Genomic DNA, 22,656 nt, shown 5'->3' with positions numbered 1-22,656 from the left:
GTGCATACCGTGGAGGCATACCGTGATGACCAAGCAGGCATCAATTTTTGGTAGTGAGACAAAGTCTCTCATAGTGCATTGGCACTGCCGGTGACTTCAGGTAGCCTACGCAGTGGCCTCCACGGTATGCACTAGCCATGCGTCTTGGTAGGTGTGCAAGGTACCAACTGACGAGCCCAACCTAGCACACGGGGGCGAAACGCTGGCAACCAAGAATGAGTTAGCTGGAAAATTTATAATGTCCAATAACGGACCATTTATATTGGTATTAAAGTTATAGCTTGCGATCCCTAGTTCCTCAAGGGATAGGCTAGTTTTGATTTCGATATATTTCACCGTTTCCAACTGCTGGAGAATTTTAAAGGGGTATGTAACAAACTTGGGTGAGGTTTACCCGACATAAAGTCAAATAACGAGTTGAAGTGCACTCTCAGCTTTGAAATTACATTTTCTACAACAAATGTTATATGAATTTTATTCGTGTCTTTAACGGTTTTCGAGAAAATTCATCTTTCTTGTGTGTTTGGCTCCGGTCGCCTTCACTAATGAGTAGGGTAAGTAGTCATCTGTTTGTTAACAGGCCAGCTGCAGAATGAGCGCTACGGAAAGCGTTCGGAAGTTACAGTTGTATTGTTGAGAGTGCTAAGCGTGCGAACTGCTCTGGGCAGCAGTTTATTTATTCTAACCAAACTAACCCCATGGCACTACAGCCCTGAAGGGCCTTGGCCTACCAAGCGACCACTGCCCAGTCCAAAGGCCTGCAGATTACGAGGTGTCGTGTGGTCAGCACGACGAATCCTCTCGGCCGTTATTCTTGAGTGTATTTATTCAGCCATTTTCATTATTATCGTCATCGTAATAAATTTATATTCCGTGGTCCAAACTTTTTTGTATTGTGTAGGTTTAGGATTCATATTTAGTGTGTTTGTAATTTATATTTCATTTTGTGTCATTGTCTATAGAACCAGAGATTCAGTCATGGCCAGGTTTACATAATTTATTTTTGATATCTTACAAGTTGCGTTACGTCGCAACGAGAAAGGTAGGTCTTATGGCGACGGTGGGATAAAAATGGCTAGGAGTGGGAAGGAAGTAGCCGTGGCGTTAATTAAGTTATAGTCCCAGCATTTGCCTGTGTGAAATGGGGAAACCACGGAAAAATCATCTTCCGGGTTGCCGACAGTGCGGTTCGAACCCACTGTCTACCGAGTGTAAGCTCACAGCTGCGCGCCCCTAACCGGACGGCCAACTCGCGAGTTTGTAAGACACACATCTACTTGCGGGCCACTTTAATTTAAAAACTTGTTCAGAAATCCGAACGAAGAATGCCTACTTTAGTTAGTTATTTATAATCTCCTACATTTGTAGAAAATACGAGAATAATGCTTGATATATTAACAGAGTATCGCTGAAAAAGTCGTTAGGAGAACAATAAAAATAATTTGTAATAATATGATGTTATTGTTTTCTACGTCCCACTAACTAGTTTTGCGGTTTTTGGAGATGTGGAGGTGCTGGGACTTTGTCTCACAGGATTTCTTTTATGTGCCAGTGAATCTACCAACACGAGGCTGATGTATTTGAGCACGTTCAAATACCACCGGACTAAGCCAGGATCGAACCTGCCAAGTTGGGCCAGCCCAGCAAATAATTTGTAAGGAAGCAAGATGATGATGATGATGATGCTTGTTGTTTTAAGGGGCCTAACATCGAAGGTCATCGGCCCCTAATGGTACGAAATGAAAGAACAAAAATTACAAAGGCATCCACTGACCAAAATAAAAATAAAATATGGCATGAAGAATGAATGGATGGATGGACAGGAACCCAACAAAACACAAAACAAACAAAAACAAAAACCAGTGGATCGGATTCAATAGAGAACGAAAATAACAGTATTACCGACCAAGGTACCACTTATAAAGCACAATAATGCTTGGTGTCTAAAGGGGGTGCAAAATCCACGTCTAAGGCCCCACAGAATGGTACATGTCGCGAGTAAAATAGAACCATGGTATGTGTCATGTTGGGGTATTAATCAGAAGTAGCGAAGACTCACGGTGTTCCACAAAAGATGGTACTACTCACAAGTATTGTACTTCGTACAGGTAACGCAGACCTATGGTGTTTCGCACACAATGGCGTCACTTACAGCCAACGCAAACCGATGAGTTTCCGCACCTAGGGTACTAGTCACGGGTGCCGGTCCCAAGGGCCCCGAGGTGTTCCGCACATAGTGAGTACTAATCACAGGCAACGCAGACCCACGGTGTCGCTCATATAGTGGTACAACTCACAGGCTACGCCCTGACCCGCGGTGTTGCCCACATGGGTACAACGCACGGGTACTGGAATCCACCAGGCCAGGCTTTTTACTGCAACGAATCACAAACATATTTCGTACCATATTAGTGATACTACTCGCAAGTACATGCAACCCATGGTGTTCCCCGCATGATGGTACGAATCAAAAGTAGTTGCATGGTTCTAATTCATTCATCCCTTGGTCGCCCCTTTTAGTCGCCTTGCACGACAGGCAGGGGATACCGTGGGTGTATTATTCGTCAGCCTCCCCCACCCACAGGGGGTGTGTGTTTGGTCCGCGAGAGGTATTTTATATCCCTCAAGTCCGCCGGCAAGCCGGTTAGGACCCCCCTATCCGCCACCTGGGACGCGCCACGTGGGAGTATCACCTCTCCCCCTGCTACGCCTGCGTAGCAGGTTCGTGGAAGGAAGCAAGAAAATCCATGTCAATACACCCTGTTAAGTCACACGAATTTAAATCTCTTGCGTTCACTGATAATAAAAATATTAAATCTAATAATGATAGAAAATTCTACAAAAGTTAGGTAGTCAAGTCGGAAATATATATATGCTAGTTGCTGTACGTCGCACCGACACAGCAAGTCGGAACTGAGACTGATGGTAATACAGACAATTCTTACGGGACGAATATTCCGACAATTTAAAGAAAGATGTTTATAGTAATATTACTAATCACTTAAATGTTCGTTACCCATCCGAATGGCCACAAGTCCTAGATATATCACATGGAGAGCAAAATGTCAAGTATTTGCAGTGGTGAATTTTTTCTGAGAGAAAATTTGCCGATACTCAACGTGTATGTGCTATTACAGCAATTTCCACACTTCTAACTTACACTCCGATATAACCTTGTCGTTACCATCCACTCCTTTCTCTCACAGAAAGTACTCCTTTTCTTGTCTTTCAAGTGTCCTACGATCTAGCCAGTCATTATCAGATTCTATTTCATTTTGACCCTGTGAACCTTCGGCCTTGGTTTTGTGATCCTTCGTTTCGTGTATTTTCGGTACTACACTACTTTCGTGTTTTACAGAATCACAAGTAGATTTGACAATTTCTACTTCTTCCTCCTTCCTTACTTTGCTCACCGACACAAAGTAACTGTTTATTTTACCCATTTTGAACAATGCTTGCGCTGATTTCACTTAGAGTAGAAGTATTCAAAATTCACGTGAACACCTGCGTCCTGCAGAGCGGAAATAGAACTCACAGTCTGATATTGGAAACAACCGCAAAGTGAAAACAACTTCCTGTTTCCAGCCGAGTTACCAACCTATCAAGCCTATGAAACATGTAAGCATGGTATCAACATTCGAGAATGCAAATTAAAAATTCGATTTGCGGACACACTACCATTTGCTTGAATATTTCAATAAAATTTATACGTGAATAAATTGCAGTTCATTAAAATAAACAAGGAAATAGAATGTACCGGTACTCAGAACCGTTCATTACCGGCAGAAAAACAGCATTGGATATTTGTATGATCAACATAATATTGAAGAATCAAGTAAAATAATTAGACCTTACAAACAGTACAGTACATGATGACGATGATGTTTTGATGATGATGATGATGAAGAAGAAGATGATGTTTGTTGTTTAAAGGTCTGATTGTTGTTTTAAGGGGCCTAACATCTAGGTCATCGGCCCCTGATGGTACGAAATGCAATGAAAAAATAAAATCCAAAATCCTCCACTGACCAGAATTCAAAGCGTGAGGACGAAAAATGAACGGATGGATATGAATTTAAAACAATCAGTGGAGCCGACCCGCAATTCCTCAGTCTCAGAAACTGACGGAAAACAATAGTAATACTGACCAAGAGACAGCTTCTATAGCTCAGTACTGAATCGATGATACTTGCAAGCTAAATGGGTCCAAAATATAGGTCATCGGCCTCTCATAATGTACTCATCGCTTGGAAAGTAGAACCATGGTATTTGTCATGGTGCGGTACTAATCGAAGGTATCGTAGACTCGCGGTATTCCACACATGATGGTACTACTGACAGGTTATGAAATTCACACATGTAATACAGACCTATGGTGTTCCGCACATAGCGGCGCCATTTACAGGAAACGCAAACCTATGGTTTTCATCACTTAAGTGTACCAACCACTGGGACTCGCACTATCCCATGGTGTTCCTTATATAGTGGGTACTAATCATAGGCAAGCCAGAACCCTGGTGACGCTCACATAGTGCTACTAATCACAGGTACCGTAAAAGCCTGACCGCGCGGTGCTCCTGCGTGCTACTAATCACAGACCTATTTCGTACCTAACATAGTGGTACTACGCGCAAGTAACAGCGACCTATGGTGTTCCTCGCGTGGTGGTACTAATCACAAGCAGTTTCGTGGTTCTAATCCAATCATCCCTTGATCGCCCCTTTGAGTCGCCTCTCACGACAGGCAAGGGATACCACGGGTATATTCTACATGTGCGTCCGCCACCCGCAGCGGGTAGTGTGTTTGGTCCTCGAGAGGTATTTTATTTCCCTCAAGTCCGCCGGCAAGCCGGTTAGGACCCGCCTGTCCGCCACCTGGGACGCGCCACGTGGGAGTATCACCTCTCCCCCTGCTACGCCAGCGTAGTAGGTTCGAGGTTGTTATTGTTTAAAGGGGACTAACAGTTAGATCATCGGCCCTAATGGTAATAGGTGCAACGAAATGAAACGATAATTAAAACGTCAACATTTATCCCCTGACTAGAATCTAAAACGGATGATGATGAGACAATGAAAATGAATCCAAAACAATCAGTGGATCTGATTCACAAAGCCTCATTTTCTGAAATGATGCTTGTCCAAAATCCAGGTCACCGGCCCCTCACACAACCATGGTGTTCCTCCTATAGTACTAATCACAGGTAAAGTAGACCCATGGTATATCACACACAACAGCACCACTCACAGGTAACACAAATCCATGGTGTTTTGCATATACGGGTACTACTCACAAGCAACGCAGACCCACGGTGTTCAGCACGTAGTGGGTCTAATCACGGGTGCCAGTATTCCCGTGGTGTCCCTCACTTAGTGGAACTAATCATAGGCAATATAGACCCACAGTGTATCACACATTATGACAATGCCCACAGGCAACAAAGACCCATGGTGTTCCTCACATAATGGTTCTATTTTCAGGCAACGCAGACCTATGGTTTTACTCATATAGTGGTACTAATCAAGGGCACCAGCCAAACCCGTGGTGTTTCTCACATAATTGCACTAATCACAGGCAACGTAAACGTTAACCTCAAAGATAGGAAAAACTATTTAATGCACAACGACACAAACATACACACCGCTCTTTTGACTTCACTGTACTATCTGGCATCACACACCACAGAGTCCAAGTAAAACACTGATCTCCCGCCAGTGTCCACCATGTTTGAGGCCAAGAGAAAATAAACTTAATCAAATTTTCGTAGCATCCTCCCAACTTTTAATCATATTATGATTAAAACCACTAAGCTCACAACCAAAACAAAACAAAACAAAGCAAAGAAAGAAACTTCAAAATGAGACGAGAGAGAATTCGTATCTTCCTCCCATATCTTGTAGTAACGTTGATGGTGGGAAAGTTCCTTTTGGGGATCATGGTAAGTATTTAGGGGTTAATATATGATGATGCTTGTCGTTTAAAGGGGTCTAACATCTAGGTCATCGGCCCCTGATGGTCCAAAATGAAATGACAAAACAAAAGTTTTAAATCACCCACAGACCAAAAGAAAGAAAAAAAAGGTGACATGAAAAATGAATGGATGGATTGATGATGATGATGATGATGATGACGCTTGTTTTTTAAACGGGTCCAAAATCCAGGTCAACGGTCCCTCATAATGGTACATGTCGCTAGTAAAGTACAACCATGATATTTGTCATGTTGGGGTACTAATCAAAAGCAGCGAAGACTCACGGTGTTCCACACAACATGGTAGGCCTACTACTCACAAGTATTGTACTTCGTATAGGTAACGCAAACCTAGGGTGTTTCTCACACAATGACGCCACTCATAGCCAACGCAAACCGATGAAGTTCCTCACCTAGGTGTACTAACCACACATCCCGTGGTGTTCCTCACATAGTGGGTACTAATCACAGGCAACGCAGACCCACGGTGTCGCTCATATAGTGGTACAACTTACAGGCAACGCCCAGACCTGCGGTGTTGCTCACATGGGTACGATTCACGGGGACTGGAAACCTACAGGAGAACAAACTCACTGCTGCTACTAATCACAAATCTGTTTCGTACCTAACATAGTGGTACTACTCGCAAGTACAGGCAACCCATGGTGTTCTCCACGTGATGGTACGAATCACAAGTAGTTTCATGGTTCTGATGCAATCATCCCTTGGTCGCCCCTTTTAGTCGCCTCTCACGACAGGCAGGGGATACCGTGGGTGTATTTTTTGTCTGCTTCCTCCACCCACAGGGGGTAAAGAGTGAGAAGAAAGAAGAAGAAAGAAGGGATCTGTCACTTCGAAAAATGAAGTAACGGACGAAGAAAGGCAAGGGCCTCGAAGGGCGTGAAAATGAAAGACTCCCTAGGCCTCGATTGCTCTAATACCGTCGGGGTCGGAAAAGAGCAACAGTTGACCAAGGGAGGTCGGACAGGATAGATAAAAGTGAGGAGCCTGGCGAAATAAGTGGAAGCAATGCCAAAACTCAGCTAAGGGCCCCGTGGTCGTCAACCCATGCTCCCAAGCTGAGTGCCCCTGGGGCCCTTTTAGTCCCCTCTTGCGACAGGCAAGGGATACAGTGGATGTATTCTTCGTCTGCGTCCCCCACCCCCAGGGGGTCAGTTTTGAAAGAAGCTCGTCAGAATACTTTTGGTATTTGTTGCAGCTGCCATCTAATTAACTTACCCGCTGATAAAGCTGCTGCAACTTGACCGGTTAGAATTGATGAGATTCTTGTTGATATTTTCTATTACTTGGAGAACTGTGCCAAAAGAAAAGAATGTCTTCAGAAATTTCAAAGTATGGATGGAAAAGAAGCAAAGAAGTTGTTGAAGAATGTGTGCACAAGATGGTTATCCCTAGCCAGGTGTTTCGACAGATTATTAGATCAGTGGAATCCACTTTTTTTCATTTTGTAAGGATTAGGTGGTAGTATGTGCTCCAAATAATTTTTAATATTCCCAAAGGACACACCTGATCTGATGACAAGCAAATTAAGTGATTTTGTGATTCTCCCTCCTCCTCCTCCTCCTCCTCCTCCTCCTCCTCCTCATTTTCTGCCAAAGGAGTGTCATATTCTTCCAAACGTGACACACCTGTTCTCAGAAACGTGAATCCCACTACATCTTGTGAAGAAAAGCTGTTTGGTTCTTTCCTCTGACCTAAACAAGGCATTTTGTACTTTTTACACGTGACTGTCCCATCATTTGGTAAGATCCTTCAGAATGCTTCCCCACATATCCTTGTACTGTTAGAATTAATTACAGATCTATTGAAACAGATGCTCACCAAGTTTGTGAAGCCAAGTTTAATGAAACGGTCTGCATTGCTTGATGTCCAGTATTACACAATCCAGAATCAGAAGGATGATGATGAATTAGTAATTGACATTCAAACCTCAAACTTGGTTAAGGCGCTGCAAGATGAACACAAATCCCTGTTTTGCTTGTCAGTGAGAAACTATTTCTATGGAGCCTGTAACTACAAGGTTAACAAGTTCCCTTCTAAGAACGATGTGCTAAAACACGTACAGGTTGCTAAATTTGATGCCATTGAAGAAGCAGAGCTTTCTTCTGTCAATATATTTTTTAGAGAAGTTTCCTGTTATTTTGTGTAAGAGAGAAAATGAATAAGAGATGACGCTGTGAATGAACTCCAAAGCCAGTTTACAGCTCTTCAGATATACGACTTACCTCGTGTTGTAGGAAATCAAGCTACAAATGATTCAAAATGGGCAGTTGTTGAATATGCGTGGAACTGCTGGACATTATAAATATGACAGGATCTCTAGATCCATGCTGTCTGTTCTTGTCATATCACATAATAATGCAGAGTGTGAACGAATTTTTAGCCTGATTAAGAACAGGACACAGTTCAGGTCATCGATGTCCAGTGGAACTCTGGAAGCCATTTCCAAACTGAAGACCTTAAATTCTGAAGCAAACACATATTATATTGACTTTCTGAAGAAAGCAAAGCAAGCCACAACTTTAGCTGTTAATTCAGAATGATGATGATGATGATGATGCTTGTTGTTTTAAGGGGCCTAACATCGAAGGTCATCGGCCCCTAATGGAACGAAATGAATGACATGAGACATGAAGTTAAAATTTTAAAACGTATCCACTGACTAGAGTTAAAAAGAGCGGTGATGAAGAAAAATGAGGGTGAGATTAAAACAATCAGTGGATCTAATACGCAATGCCTTATGTTCTCTTAAAAGAAGAGGAAGTACAGGAAATCGAAGGAATAAGGCATTGCCCAGTAGTACAGATATTAACACATAATTTACGTTAGAGGTTAAAATAACACATTAAAATGCGCAACACAAACTAAAATGAAGTCAATGAGATAAAAGCGCAACTGACATAAACAACACTAGGACAAAGGACATCATCACACACGATAAAACAGACCGCTATCCCTCATAAAGCGGATGACGAGGTCTGCTGACTGCTCGTCATCGCGCAAGATAAGGGAGATTGTACTCGGAAGGTTAAGAATACGGCGCAGATCGACCAGGTCCACACACTCCGTAAGGATGTGTACCACGGTAAGATGGTTGCCGCAGGTACACACCGGAGGGGGTTCTCCTTTCAGTAGATGGGAGTGCGTCAAGATACCGTGGCCGATCCGAAGACGACATAATACCACGGCTTCCCTCCGCGAAGCCCGAAGGGAAGTCCTCCATACCTTCGTTGTTCCTTTTATCGCTCTCAGGTTATTGGGAAGTGGGATGGCCTGCCACTCCATCTCCCAATGAGACATAACCAGATGTCTCAGCTGAGAGCGAATATCACTTGCTAGAACCTTGAAAGGCAACGGGGGCAGTGTAACTGCCTCCTTGGCAGACTGATCTGCTAACTCGTTTCCCTCTATGCCCATGTGGCTGGGGAGCCACAAAAACGTAATTCTGGTGCCGGCATCCGAACACCCGGCCAGCAGGTCCTGGATCCGCTGCACCAGAGGGTGCCGAGGGAAACAGGTATCAATAGACTGGAGCGAGCTCAAGGAGTCAGTACACACGAGAAAGTGTCGGCGTTCATTGTACAGTGCGTACCGCAGAGCTCCACAGATAGCATAAAGCTCCGCTGTGTACACACTACAGGTTTCCGGGAGAGCAAAAAGAAACCGTTCATTTCCGACAACGAACGCACAGCCCACCTTCGTATCTGTCCTTGAACCATCCGTGTAAACGACGACTGAACCTGGATAGCGGCCAACAACGGACAGGTAGAGCCTCCGATAAATCGAAGGGTCCGTGTCTCCTTTCGGACCAGTGTGTAAATCCAGGATGATTTCAGGTCGTCGTACAACCCACGGAGGTACGCCACTTGGTTGTCTGACAAGGCAAGGAATCGAAGGTACGTCAAACAATTCATAACTGCTATCCATGCGTATCCCAACCGGCCGCGTCGCACGAGGATGAGCAGCGTACAACAAACGGTTGCCATTGTTGAACACGCAGGGATAGCTCGGATGAAGTGGCATCTGTCGCAAATTTGCAGCATACAAAAGAAGCATTTGCTGGCGCCTCAGGTGTAAAGGCGGCACACCAGACTCAGCGAGCAGGCTAGCGATGGGGCTAGTACGAAAAGCTCCCGTCGCCAACCTAACCCCGCTGTGGTGGATACTGTTCAGCTTCGCAAGAACGCTTGGTCTTGCGGAGCCATATGCTGCACTGCCGTAGTCTAACCGGGATAAAAATGTGTGCCCGATAGAATCGCAGGAGCACCACGCGGTCAGCTCCCCAATTAGTGCTGCTAAGAAACTTCAAGAGGTTAAGCCTCTTGGTGCATTGCACTTTTAGCTCCCGCACGTGTGGCTCCCACGATAATTTACTGTCAAAAAGGAGCCCAAGAAATCGGTAGGTGTCAACAACTGGAAGAACGACATTTCTTAGATAAAGCTCAGGATGAGGGTGAAGAGTACGTTGACGACAAAAGTGGACAACGGAGGTCTTTGCGGCAGAAAACCGAAAGCCATGTTCTAAGGTCCAATTCTCCACCCTCCTAATAGCTTGCTGTAACTGTCGCTCTGCGACTGCCATACTGCACGAGCTATAGTGCAGAGCAAAGTCATCCACATATAGGGACGGTATTACGGCTGGACCAGCAGCAGCGACAATACCGTTTATGGCAATCGCGAACAGAGTGACACTAAGAACCGATCCCTGTGGGACTCCATTTTCTTGAACGTGGTATTGCGAATATGTCCTCCCTACTCGGACACGGAATAGACGGAGGGACAAAAAATTCGCAATAAATACCGGCAAGTTACCTCGGAATCTCCATTGATGCAGGACTGAAAGGATGCCATATCGCCAGGTGGTGTCGTAGGCCTTCTCCAAGTCAAAGAAGACAGCTACCAAGTGCTGTTTGCGGAGAAACGCATCCTGGATAGAGCTCTCCAGGCGTACCAAGTGGTCTGTGGTGGATCGAGCGGCTCGAAATCCACATTGGTACTCGGACAAGAGTCCTTGTTTATCCAGACACCACACGAGTCTGCAATTTACCATCCTCTCAAATAGCTTACACAGGCAATTTGTAAGACAAATCGGTCTGTAACTTCCTGCATACTTAGGATCTTTGTCAGGCTTGAGGACAGGGATAACTATGCCCTCTCGCCACTGAGATGGAAAATCACCCTCTGTCCAGATTCGGTTGAACACACGAAGGAGATATAGGAGACTATCATCACTAAGGTGTTTCAACATCTGGTTGTGGATGTTGTCCGGTCCAGGAGACGTGTCCTTGCAAAGCGCTAGGGCCCTGCGGAGTTCCCACTCCGTAAAGGGCACGTTGTAGTCCTCTGAAGATTGAGAGGCAAAACTAAGGTGATGCCGTTCTGCCTCTCGCTTCAGAGGGAGGAAATCAGGATGGTAATTCCCGGAGCCAGATACATCCGCGAAATGACTGGCTAGATGGTCAGCAATCAGGAGGGATTCAGTGACAATATTGCTGCAATGGAAATTCCCGGTACAGAAGATGATCCATGGATACCCGAAATACGTCGAAGCTTAGTCCACACTTGAGATGATGGAGTATGTGACGTCATAGACGACACATATCTCTCCCATGAAGCCTTCTTACTTTGACGAATAAGAACTCGCGCCTTAGCGCGGAGTTTCTTGAATGTAATCAAGTTGGCCGCAGTAGGCTGTCGACGGTAACGTTTGTGAGCGCGACGGCGTTCTTTGATAGCTGCTGCTATTTCTTCGTTCCACCAAGGAACGAGCTTTCGGCGAGGAGTCCCCGAATAGAACGGAATGGACTCCGCAGCAGCAGCAAGAATAACTCGGGTGATATAAGTTATTTACTCGCCGACGGTCTGCCTGATATCATCGTTAAAGGCAGCTAATGATGTGTACTTTGGCCAATCAGCATGTTTCAAAATCCATCGAGGGGGAGCCTCGACGGATTTTTGGTTCATCAAAGTAAGAATGATGGGAAAATGGTCACTGTCACAGAGATCATCGTGTGTATGCCACCGAAACAGTGGAACCAACGTTCGGCTGCATAGACTTACGTCTATGCGAGAATATGTGCCGTAACGCACACTAAAGTGAGTTGGTTCCCCCGTGTTCAAAATACATAAATCCAGCTCGGTAACTAATGCTTCCAGCTCTCTCCCCCTGGGGCAAGGCGTCTCATAGCCCCAGATAGGGTGATGGGCGTTAAAATCGCCCAACAAGAGGAAGGGAGGTGGAAGCTGATCTATAAGATCAGTGACATCAGTTATGTTAAGAGCGTGGCCTGGTGGAAAATAAACATTACACACTGTTGTTATGACAGGCAGCGGAACGCGAACAGCTACAGCCTCGAGGGGAGTTCTTAATGGAACCTCTTCGCTGTAGGTATCAGAACGTACAAAAATCCCAACACCACCGGACGCCCGGTGAGCATAGTACCGTTCTGTCGAGTATAGTCTGAAATTTCTCAAGACCGTATGATGACCAGGTCTGAAGTTGGCCTCCTGAATACAGACTATACTCGCTGCGTACTCACTAATGAGCTGACGTAACTCAGCAAGATGCCTGTCATAACCATTACAATTCCACTGTAACAGTGCCATAGTGTGGACTATAAAAAGAGTGTTAGGTTATGAGCGAAAAAATGCTCGTTAGCCTAAACACTATCTAATTCTACATCCGTAGATGTAGAGGACAGTGCGACATCCATCCCGTCATCAAAAGATGGCAGGGGTGCCGCCCAGAACTTCGACACTTTTCGGGCGCGAGGGGGTCCCTTACGAGGAGAGCGCGCAGATTTGGGAGCAGGAGTGCCTCCCGGCGCAGACTCATACCCCCCAGATGGGGGGCATGACTTCTCCTTCGCAGGGGAAGTCCGAGAGCGCTCAGAACGGGCGCTCTTCTTCCCCTTCTTTTTTTCAGGTTTAGACAGGCTGGGAGATGGTTTCCCAGCCCTGGTCGACGATGCCGCCTCCGCCGGCTGGGGCACGACTTTCGTCGACCTCCTAGGGGGGGAGACTTGGTCTTCCCCCCTTGCTGTGCCGGCTGGCATCTGCCAGCCTGCACAGACTTCTGGTTGGTCGAAGGTGGGGTGGTCCCCCCCTTCGAGCTTTGACTATTTGCGACGTTGCTGGGAGCAGCAACAGTCGCCTTGGGCGCAGCGGTCTGGACAGGTGTCTTGGTCGTAAATGACGAACCTGGAAGACTCTGAGCTATCAAGCTATAGTCGAGTGTACGGGCAGATGTATTCGTAGAATGAAACTTACGGCGCGCTTCCTGGTAGGAAAGGCCAGCCAGGGTCTTGATCTCCTGGATCTTCTTCTCACTCAGGTATGTCGGACAATTCCGATCCCGAGGAGAATGAAAACCGGAGCAGTTAGTGCACTTGTATGGAGGTGTGCACTCCTCCGCGCCGTGAGCTACTCGTCCACATGTACCACATACAGCCTGATTCGAACAGCGAGATACCATATGTCCGAATCGCTGGCATTGATAGCATCGCATAGGAGGCGGGATGTACGGCCTCACATCGCAACGATAAGTTGTTACCTTGACTTTCTCTGGTAACACTGACAACTTGAAAGAGACAATGAAGGCACCAGTGGCAACGTCTTCACCGTTGACCTTGCGCGTAATGCGCCGGACGTGTGTCACGCCACGGTTCTTCATGTCTTCCATCAACTCGTCGTCAGTGTTCAAAATAAGGTCGCGGTGAAAGATGACTCCGCGAACCAGGTTCAAGGACTTATGCTCCTCCACTTTGACGGGGATTTCGCCAAAGTGCTCGCACTTAAGCAACTGATCAGCTTGCAGTGCTGTACGAGTCTTTAGAAGCAAACTACCGTTGCGCATTTTCTTAAGTTCCTCCAGTTCGCCATAGACGCCTTCGATGTGCCGACTAAAAAGGATCGACTTCACCAGCTTAAAATCGTGCCCATCGGTTCTGGTAGCGACCAGAAACCTAGGGAAGCTGGAATCCATTCCTTCACGCTGCGCATGTTCCCAGGGAGTTGAACCTCTCAGGGAAGCAAAAGTTAAAGACTTAGGTGGGGGACCACCTTGAGAGAGCAGACTTCGTTTGGAAGCCATGCCCGATAGCATCCTCCCCGAATGCCACCCACTCCGATCAGGGGTCTCTGTAGCCGAACCAAGCAGCCAAGGCAATACCCACCTGGTCATAGCAGGTACTGCCCGGGGTCCGATGTTGAACGATGCCTAATACGGCATGACTGAGGCAATGAGCACTAAGACTCCCTTCCTCCAGTCACCCGCAATAGCATGTACCCCATAGCGTTTACAGAGCACTAAATATAGAGAAAAAAATACAAATAATTAATAATAATATGTCCTTCTGGCATTCGGCTGTGCGGGGACTTGTGTTGTCAGGCGGATACCACTGCCAAGGTACATGGCGCTCCCACCACGCAATGGTCCTGGGTGGACAGTTGCGGGCTTTTGGGCGTAATCGCACACGTAAGAGGCCCATCTCCGGGCAGCACGCACATCAAAATTTAGAATGGTCTACATCTGACCCTCGGAAAAATAATAATAAAATAAAGAGGGGACCATGGCCACATGACCCTTTAAGTCGCCTTCTACGACTGCCAGGGATTACCTGTGAATGTACTCGACCCCTCCCATCCACAGGAGGTCCAACACGTTATACCAAACCGCAATCCATGTCCGCGCCTAGGTCACCCCTTTTAGTCGACTCATACGACAGGCAGGGGGTACCGCGGGTGTATTCTACATGTGCGTCCCCCACCCGCAGGGGGTAGTGTGTTTGGTCCGCGAGAGGTATTTTATTTCCCTCAAGTCCGCCGGCAAGCCGGTTAGGACCCCCCTATCCGCCACCTGGGACGCGCCACGTGGGAGTATCACCTCTCCCCCTGCTACGCCTTCGTAGCAGGTTCGTGGAATTCAGTATGAAGATGTGCGTGTGATGGTGTAAATAATGTAAATACATTTTGTTCATATGATTATGTGCAGCAACGTAATCTTTACTTCAATGTTTTATTTAGTTGTGTGCATAAACGAGTTATAATGTGAAAGTAGATTTCATTGATGCAGATATTTGTGTCAGTTTAACTGAGGTGAAATATTTTGTCCCTTACAATGATACTGGTTGCATGTAGTGTTGTATAGTAATGCTGTTGAACTCGTAATTATCTGAAGTGAAGAAAATACACCAATTTTGTCATGTTTTACCGCCTTTTGGTGCCCTGGATTCCCGCGTATTTTGACATACGGGGATTTTACTGATAGGTCATTTGTAAAGTTGGCAGGTCTGCAAGTAACGTTGACTCACGGCGTTCCACACATTGTGGTACTAGTCACAGGTAACGCAGACCTATGGGGTTTCCCACATAATTGCGCCACTCATAAACCCAGGGTATTCCTTACGTAGGTGTATTATCACAGGGACTCGACCATCGCGTGCTGTTCCTCAGATAGTGGGTACTAATCACAGGCGAGAAGAAGAGATAGAATGATAGGACACATCTTAAGACACCCAGGACTTGTTTAGTTGGTTTTTGAAGGAAGTGTAGGTGGTAAGAACGGTAGGGGTAGACCAAGGTATGAATATGACAAACAGATTAGAGCAGATGTAGGATGCAATAGTTACGTAGAAATGAAAAGGTTAGCACATGATAGGGTGGCATGGAGGGCTGCATCAAACCAGTCTATAGACTGATGACTCAAACACAATCACAGGCATCGCCCAGATCCGTGGTGTTTCTCACAATGGTACTAACCACAGGAAAGAGCGCAGGGCACCACTAAGAATTTTTACAACAAGAAATACTTATCTAAATATCTCAGAAAGGACTACAATACAGTGGTGAACCAGAATGCATTTACGCAAGTGAATGTCTATTTTTGAATTATAGATTACATAAACTGAATGTGCAAGAAAGAAGAATAAAACAACTGAACAATGGTAATTAATATGTAATAAGGAAATATACCACAAAATAGAAAATATAACAGAAACAATAAGAAACTGAGATCATTCTTTTCTGGACATATCTATAGAACAGAAGATGAAAAATTGATGAAGCTCATATTCAAGTACCTTTGGGCGAAAAAGTCAACAACAAGCTGGGTAGAAGAGATCAAGAAAGATTTAGAAAGAAATTAAATAACATAAGAGGAAACTATATATTTTAAAAATAAGGTTTTAAGAATAGAATGATTCCAAGGAGGAATGTAAAGGAAACCCGGTCCAAAGTGGTGTGAGGATAGAAGAATAAAGCATAGTTCAATGATGAATGGAAATTGACATCTGGTCCCTAGCAGGTCTCATGGTAAAGAAGAAGAAAATAAGTTTTCTCCCTGCAGTGAGGGGTTCGTATTTTCCTTTGCAACTAAGCCTAGCTAGAAAAACTACAATAATTCATTCAACAAGGAGTATAGTTCCAAAGTATGGACTCAAGACTGCTCGAGGGGTTTGAGGTTTATTTAAGCAAGGTGAAAGTGTCCTGTAATCAGCACAACGGTTCTGCAGTGAGATTTTCACAAATAATAGCGACCTATACTATCAGAACCCCTAAAAATTATGCAACTCGCCTACACAACTGTCGAGCGGCTAGATGACACTTGCGCCTTCTAACCTACTAGTGCCTAAAAAATTCTTCTTGCAATTTCCTCGTTAACGGCCAGCACGCGTTTGAAGCCTAGCTCACCGGGCTGTGTTTACATTCCTTGTCCGCGGAGTGCCAGGATTTCCCCAACTTGAGGCATAGCGATATAGCGAGTAACAAGACTGGACAGAACTGCATGCAGCTGTGCAACACTAGAGACTTGATAAGTGAGTCGGCTCCAGGACCGGCACGCTATTGAAGTACTTCGTATGGACTGTCACTGACAAAACCAGCATGTCAAGAGCCATCTGCCATTGGTTACAGAAGAGACGACTGTACACAGTTATAAATCTGGTTTCTGTCTGGTGGTGGTACTGTTGAACGTTTGAGTCGCCGGTTGTTAACGAGGAAACTGGGAACTATAATAATCTTTCTGTGTATTGTTTTCAATGTAAATGGTACATAAATGGGATCATTAGCTTCAGTGGCAAATTGCAACAAATACATTCAAATTCAATAAATACAAATTCAACACATTCAAATTCAGTCCAATAATTCTATTACGTATTACCTTTATTTATTTATAGTAGTATGGCCTCTACTACTGGGTGCAATTGACGTGATCCAGGCTGCCTCCGTGTATTTTGACGTTCCGATTTCTTCACAAGATGGCAGAGTAAACCTGAACTATGTCGGGCGTACTATGGCTGAGTTTTAAATAATTTTAGCGGGTAAACACCAAGTGTATCACCACAGATCTTTGCTTTCTTTTGTTACATGAAGGGTGACGGCTAAAAATGATCATAGTCATGAGTGTGCAATGCCATCTTGCAGCTTAATGCATACAGAGTACGTATTTGATTCTTTTCGGCAAAGAAAGTTCATAGTCACCTAGTTATTGACGGGAAAGATGTTAAGTAAGGTGAAATAGTGATCAAGGTCCGCGCACTGACAAACAATACCGATCAGTGTCCATCGATATGCCTTGCCTCGCCTCTCCACCATTACAGCTGTTCCGTTCACATAGAACATAACGTACCTACATCAAGGTCTTTGTTTGATTGTATTTACAGTAGTACACGCTCTTAATGTCGAGTGATTTGGGTGAAAAGGGAAAAGGAAGGCAAAATGAGTGAAGTTATGAAGAAATTACTTGCTAGAGCTCATGAGACTGGAGAGAATTATAAGTGTTCCCGCTTCAAATGTTCCCAAACAATGTTTCTGATGAACAAAAATGCATTAACTGAAATTTCAATGAGATGAACAGAAGCAGCATTTGACTGGATTGTTACAGTTGTCCCTATTCAACGACGGCGCAACCGGAAGGATGCATCTGAGGCAAGCTTTCATAGCACCTATTATCGTTATCGTGTAGGTGGCATATTATGGGATGTAAGCGTTTGTTGAAAGTCATTTTTATCTCTATATGGTATTTCTAATCGTCGTGTACAAACTATTAAGAAACATTTGACAGAATTTGGTGAAGCAAAGGCGCATGGCCGAGGCAAAATAACAACAGACCCAATAGTTTATCCAATGAAACAAAATCGAAAGTTATAGATCTCATCAAATCTCTCAAAGGTGGAAAATCCCACTGTTCCTTAAAGGATACTACCAGAGTTTACTTATCCGAGAAACTAGATGTAGCCATACTTCACAGGATAATCAAATAGGCTATACAACATTCCGTGAAATGTTTGAGGGTATATTTAACAGTTTGTTTAGTTACTCACACAAAGACACATGCAGTATTCACGACTTGTTAAAAGCGGATATTTCAGTAATGGGAGAACATATAGTTACACAAAGGGACAAAAAATTTAAAACATCGTTAATTGAAGCACTGAAAGAAAAAGAGACCGAGAAGAAAGTTCACTTAATGAGAAGTTCACGATTTTAGTCTTTAAAAAACAAATTAGGAATGCATCTATGAAGAAAGCAGAAGTTGAGGCGATTACAATGGATTACCAGAAGAATTTACCCATCTCAAATATAACAACGTCTGATGTTTTATTACCGTCCCCAACTTCATTTCATATTCTTCAATATTTATGTTTTGTCAGACTCTACGTCAGTATTTTATAACTATGATGAGAGTATTGTTCGTAAAGAGGCCGATGATGTTTGCTTAATGTTGGACCACTTTGTTAACAACGTTCTTAATTCCAAAGTAAGACATTTCGTAATTTTCTGCGATTCTTGCGCAGGCCAAATCAAGAATTACACAGTTTTGCGCTTCTTGCATAAGACAGTTCAAAATAAGAACCATTTCGATGGTGTAAATGTTGTTTTCCCAGTACGCGGACATTCGTATATGGAGGGCGATAAAGATACGAGCCTTATTGACACAAAGTCTTACACTGAGACGACAGAGGACTGGAGAGATGTGCTTAAAAGCAGTAGAACGAAACCTACGTCTTTCAAAGTAGTAAGCGGTGGCAATGAAGTCAACTTTCATAGCTGGAGAGAGTTTTTGTCACAGTTGTACAAACCAAAATGCCCTACACAAACAAGACAAATCGGAAAAGTGAAAATTTACAAACATCAGGCGGTGTTTAATTTACATAAAAGTATTTATTTTGGAAGTTAAAATAAGGCTATTGTGGTTCCAAAGAATAAGGCAAACAAAAAAACTGCGGGCCCTACAGAACTAATGAGGTTGTGCAATGGACCCCTGCCTATGAAATCTGCAAAGTTCAAAGACTAAAACAGTATTGGTCAATCCCAATGTTCAGGCGTTCTACCAAGAGTTAATTCCAGGTAATATTTCGAACTAAGATGAAAGTGACGTTGAGTTCGCAGAGGATCCTCCCGGAGATGATGGCGCCTAACTGGAAAAATAATTAATATTCTGTATTTGGCCTTCTAAAATTTGTTTCTCGTTTCTCTGTGCATGTACTTTATTTTTCTATACACCATGTGTAACAAAATAAGTTGCTCTATGGAATGAATTTAACTATAAATTCCACGAACCTTCTACTCTAGTGTAGTAGGGGGGGAGGTGATACTTCCACGTGGCGTGTCCCAGGTGGCTGATAGGGGGGAACTAAACGGCTTGCCGGCGGACTTGAGCTGGACCAAACACACAGATTCTGTGGGTTGGGGGACGCAGACGAAGAATGCACCCACGTATCGCCTGCCTGTCGTAAGGGTCGACCAACGGATGGTAGAATTAGAACCATGAAAATGCTTGTAATTAACACCACCACACGAGGAACATCATGGATCGCCTTTACTTGCGAGTAGTACCGCTATGTTAGGTACACAACAGAGGGTGAATCAGTATGGGGTTTACAGTAGCCGTGCTTAAGTTAGTACCACTATATGTAGAACGCCACGGGCTTACGTTGCCTGTGATTGGTACCATTGTCAGAAACACCACGGGTCTAGGCATTGCCACTATATGAGCAACACCATGGGACTGCGATGCCTGTGATTAGTACCCACTATGTGAGGAACATCACGAGAATACCGGCGACCGTGTTTAGTACACCTTTGTGAGGAACACCGTGGGTTTGCGTTGCCTATGAGTGGCTCCGTAATGTGAGAAACACCATAGGTTTGCGTTATTTGTGCGTATTATATTACCTGTGAATAGTACCACAATGAGTGGAACAGCGAAGTCTACGTTACTCATGATTAGTACTGCTAGGCCTACATGAGATATTCCAAAGTTCTTATTTTTCTAGCGATAAGTACCATTATGAGGGTCCGTTGACTAGGATTTTCGACCGCTTTAGACAACAAGCATCATCGATTCAGGATTGTGCTTTGGAAGTAGCCCCTTGGTAAGTATATACTAATGTTTCAAAATAGTTTCTTGGAAGGTCGAATTCACTGATTGCTTTATGTTCATAATCATTGTTCATATTTTGAATTCTAATCAGTGAATTAATTGTGGAAATTTGTTAACTGTCAATATTGCGAGTTGGGTCCGCTGTTTATTTTAAATTCATATTAATCCATTCATTCTTTATCACAACGTTTTGAATTATTCTGGTTAGTGGATGAGTTTTGGACTTTTACTTTTTCTTCTTCTCTTCTGTCCGATGAGGCCTGCTAAGGACCACGTGCCAATTTCAATTCAGTTCTTCATACTGTGTTGTTTTCTCTTCCGCTCCTTCCAATATTCTTTCATCATGTTTCCTTCTGTCCTCGGACCACTTCGCACCAGGCTTCTTGTTCAATCTTCCTTGGAATCCTTACATACTTACTACCCTCTTTCTAACAATTTCTCTGTATATAGTTTCTTCTTCTCTTATATTATTTCTTTCAAAATCTTACTTTTCCATTACATTTCGTCTCATTTCGTACCATTAAGGGCCGACGATGATCTAGATGTTAGTCCCCTTTAAGCAACAAGCATCATCATCATGTTTATCATCATCACCATCATCATCATCATCATCATCACTGATTATAAATCTTCTCTCCCTTAAAATTAAACTTCAAGACAATAGGGAACATGCATGATCCGGGGTTTTAATTAAAAATATGCTAATCTGATTCAAAATTTCATGCAGAGTTCAAAAATGTGATCAGAATGTACAAATAATAACTCCAAACGTGATAAGAATCTACGAAAATGTCACGTCACGCAAGTACGCGATCTCATTGGTCTGACGTCATCGTACAGGTTGACTGAATTAGCAGACGAAATAACACATAGTGTGCTGTGAGAAGCAGGATACACTTCGCGTATTTCTACTTTACGTTAGTGTCTAGTATGGTTAAATTCGAGGTCTATACATTGGATAATAATCTGAGTGGTATATTTTAGACTTAAAATGAATCCTGCGCAGACAGTGAGGCAGAAAACTTATAAATGGTGTAGATTTCCGATGTGCAGTAGCACATCGCATACCATACCATACCAAACAAATTGTTTATAAATGTTCCAAAGACGCTAAAACTAGGGAGAAATGGATTTTGGCGAGCCAGAGAAATGCTGGTGATATATCGGAAAAGTCTACAGTGTATTTTTTTGAAGATTTTAACGCAAGATGAATTTGTTTGAATTTTCAAATCACTTTTCCATGTCAGCTGTTCTAGTGGTAAAACTTTAAATTTTAATGTATGATGCTTTATTTAAATGCTTAAATTACATCTTGGAATATGAAAGTAATAAACAGTGCATTAAATAATGCTGATTATTAAAGTATTCTCCAAACCTAACCTATGTTTTGGGTGATCCACGTCAAGATAATAAATCAAAGGGGTTATGAACCATTTTGACAGCTCTAATTCTACCAATATATCTTGGCATGGGACAGTTATGTATGTCTTTATTGAAGAGCTTAATTGGGAAAGAAATTTAAGCTATATCTAAATACTCTATAATGTAACAAAGAATAGGCGTGTACATCATGAAAGGAAACAACGTGAATTTAACAAATGTATAACTCTACACAAAACCAATGCTTGTCTGTTGGGGTCTTATAAGTTAACAATGCTCAATTATAATGATTATCATAATATTAATGAAATAAATAACATAATTGCACACAGGTGAAAATAGTGATGTAGGTGTTTAAAATATTATCCAACTTAGCCTAAGTTTTAGGTTATACAAGCCAAGTCAATAAACCGAAGGGTAAAAATACCGCGCGAGTTGGCCGTGCGGTTAGGATCGCGCAGCTGTGAGCTCGCATCCGGGAGATAGTGGGTTTTGAACCCCACTGCCGGCAGCCCTGAAGATGGTTTTCCGCGGTTTCCCATTTTCACACCAGGCAAATGCTGAGGCTGTACCTAAGGCCATGGCCGCTTTGTTCCCATTCCTAGGCCTTTCCTGTCCCATCGTCGCCATAAGACCTATATGTGACGGTGTGACGTAAAGCAAGCAGCAAAAAAAAAAAAAAAAAGTAAGTCACAGCACCCAAAGACATTCCTGTATTGAGCGACTAAAATGTCACCAGGACACTTTTCTTTCCTGGTATGCTCAGCTTGTTAAAAGCCAAATGTAATTAATGTTATTGGCTTCACCCCCCGCTAACTACTTCTACGATTTTCGGAGACGCCGATGTGCAGGAGTTTAGTCCTGCAGGAGTTCTTTTACGTGCCAGTAAATCTACCGACACGAGG

The sequence above is a fragment of the Anabrus simplex genome, chromosome 4 (genome assembly GCF_040414725.1).
Source record: "Anabrus simplex isolate iqAnaSimp1 chromosome 4, ASM4041472v1, whole genome shotgun sequence".
Classification (NCBI taxonomy): domain Eukaryota; kingdom Metazoa; phylum Arthropoda; class Insecta; order Orthoptera; family Tettigoniidae; genus Anabrus; species Anabrus simplex.
Note: the sequence above shows the minus strand (reverse complement) of the source record.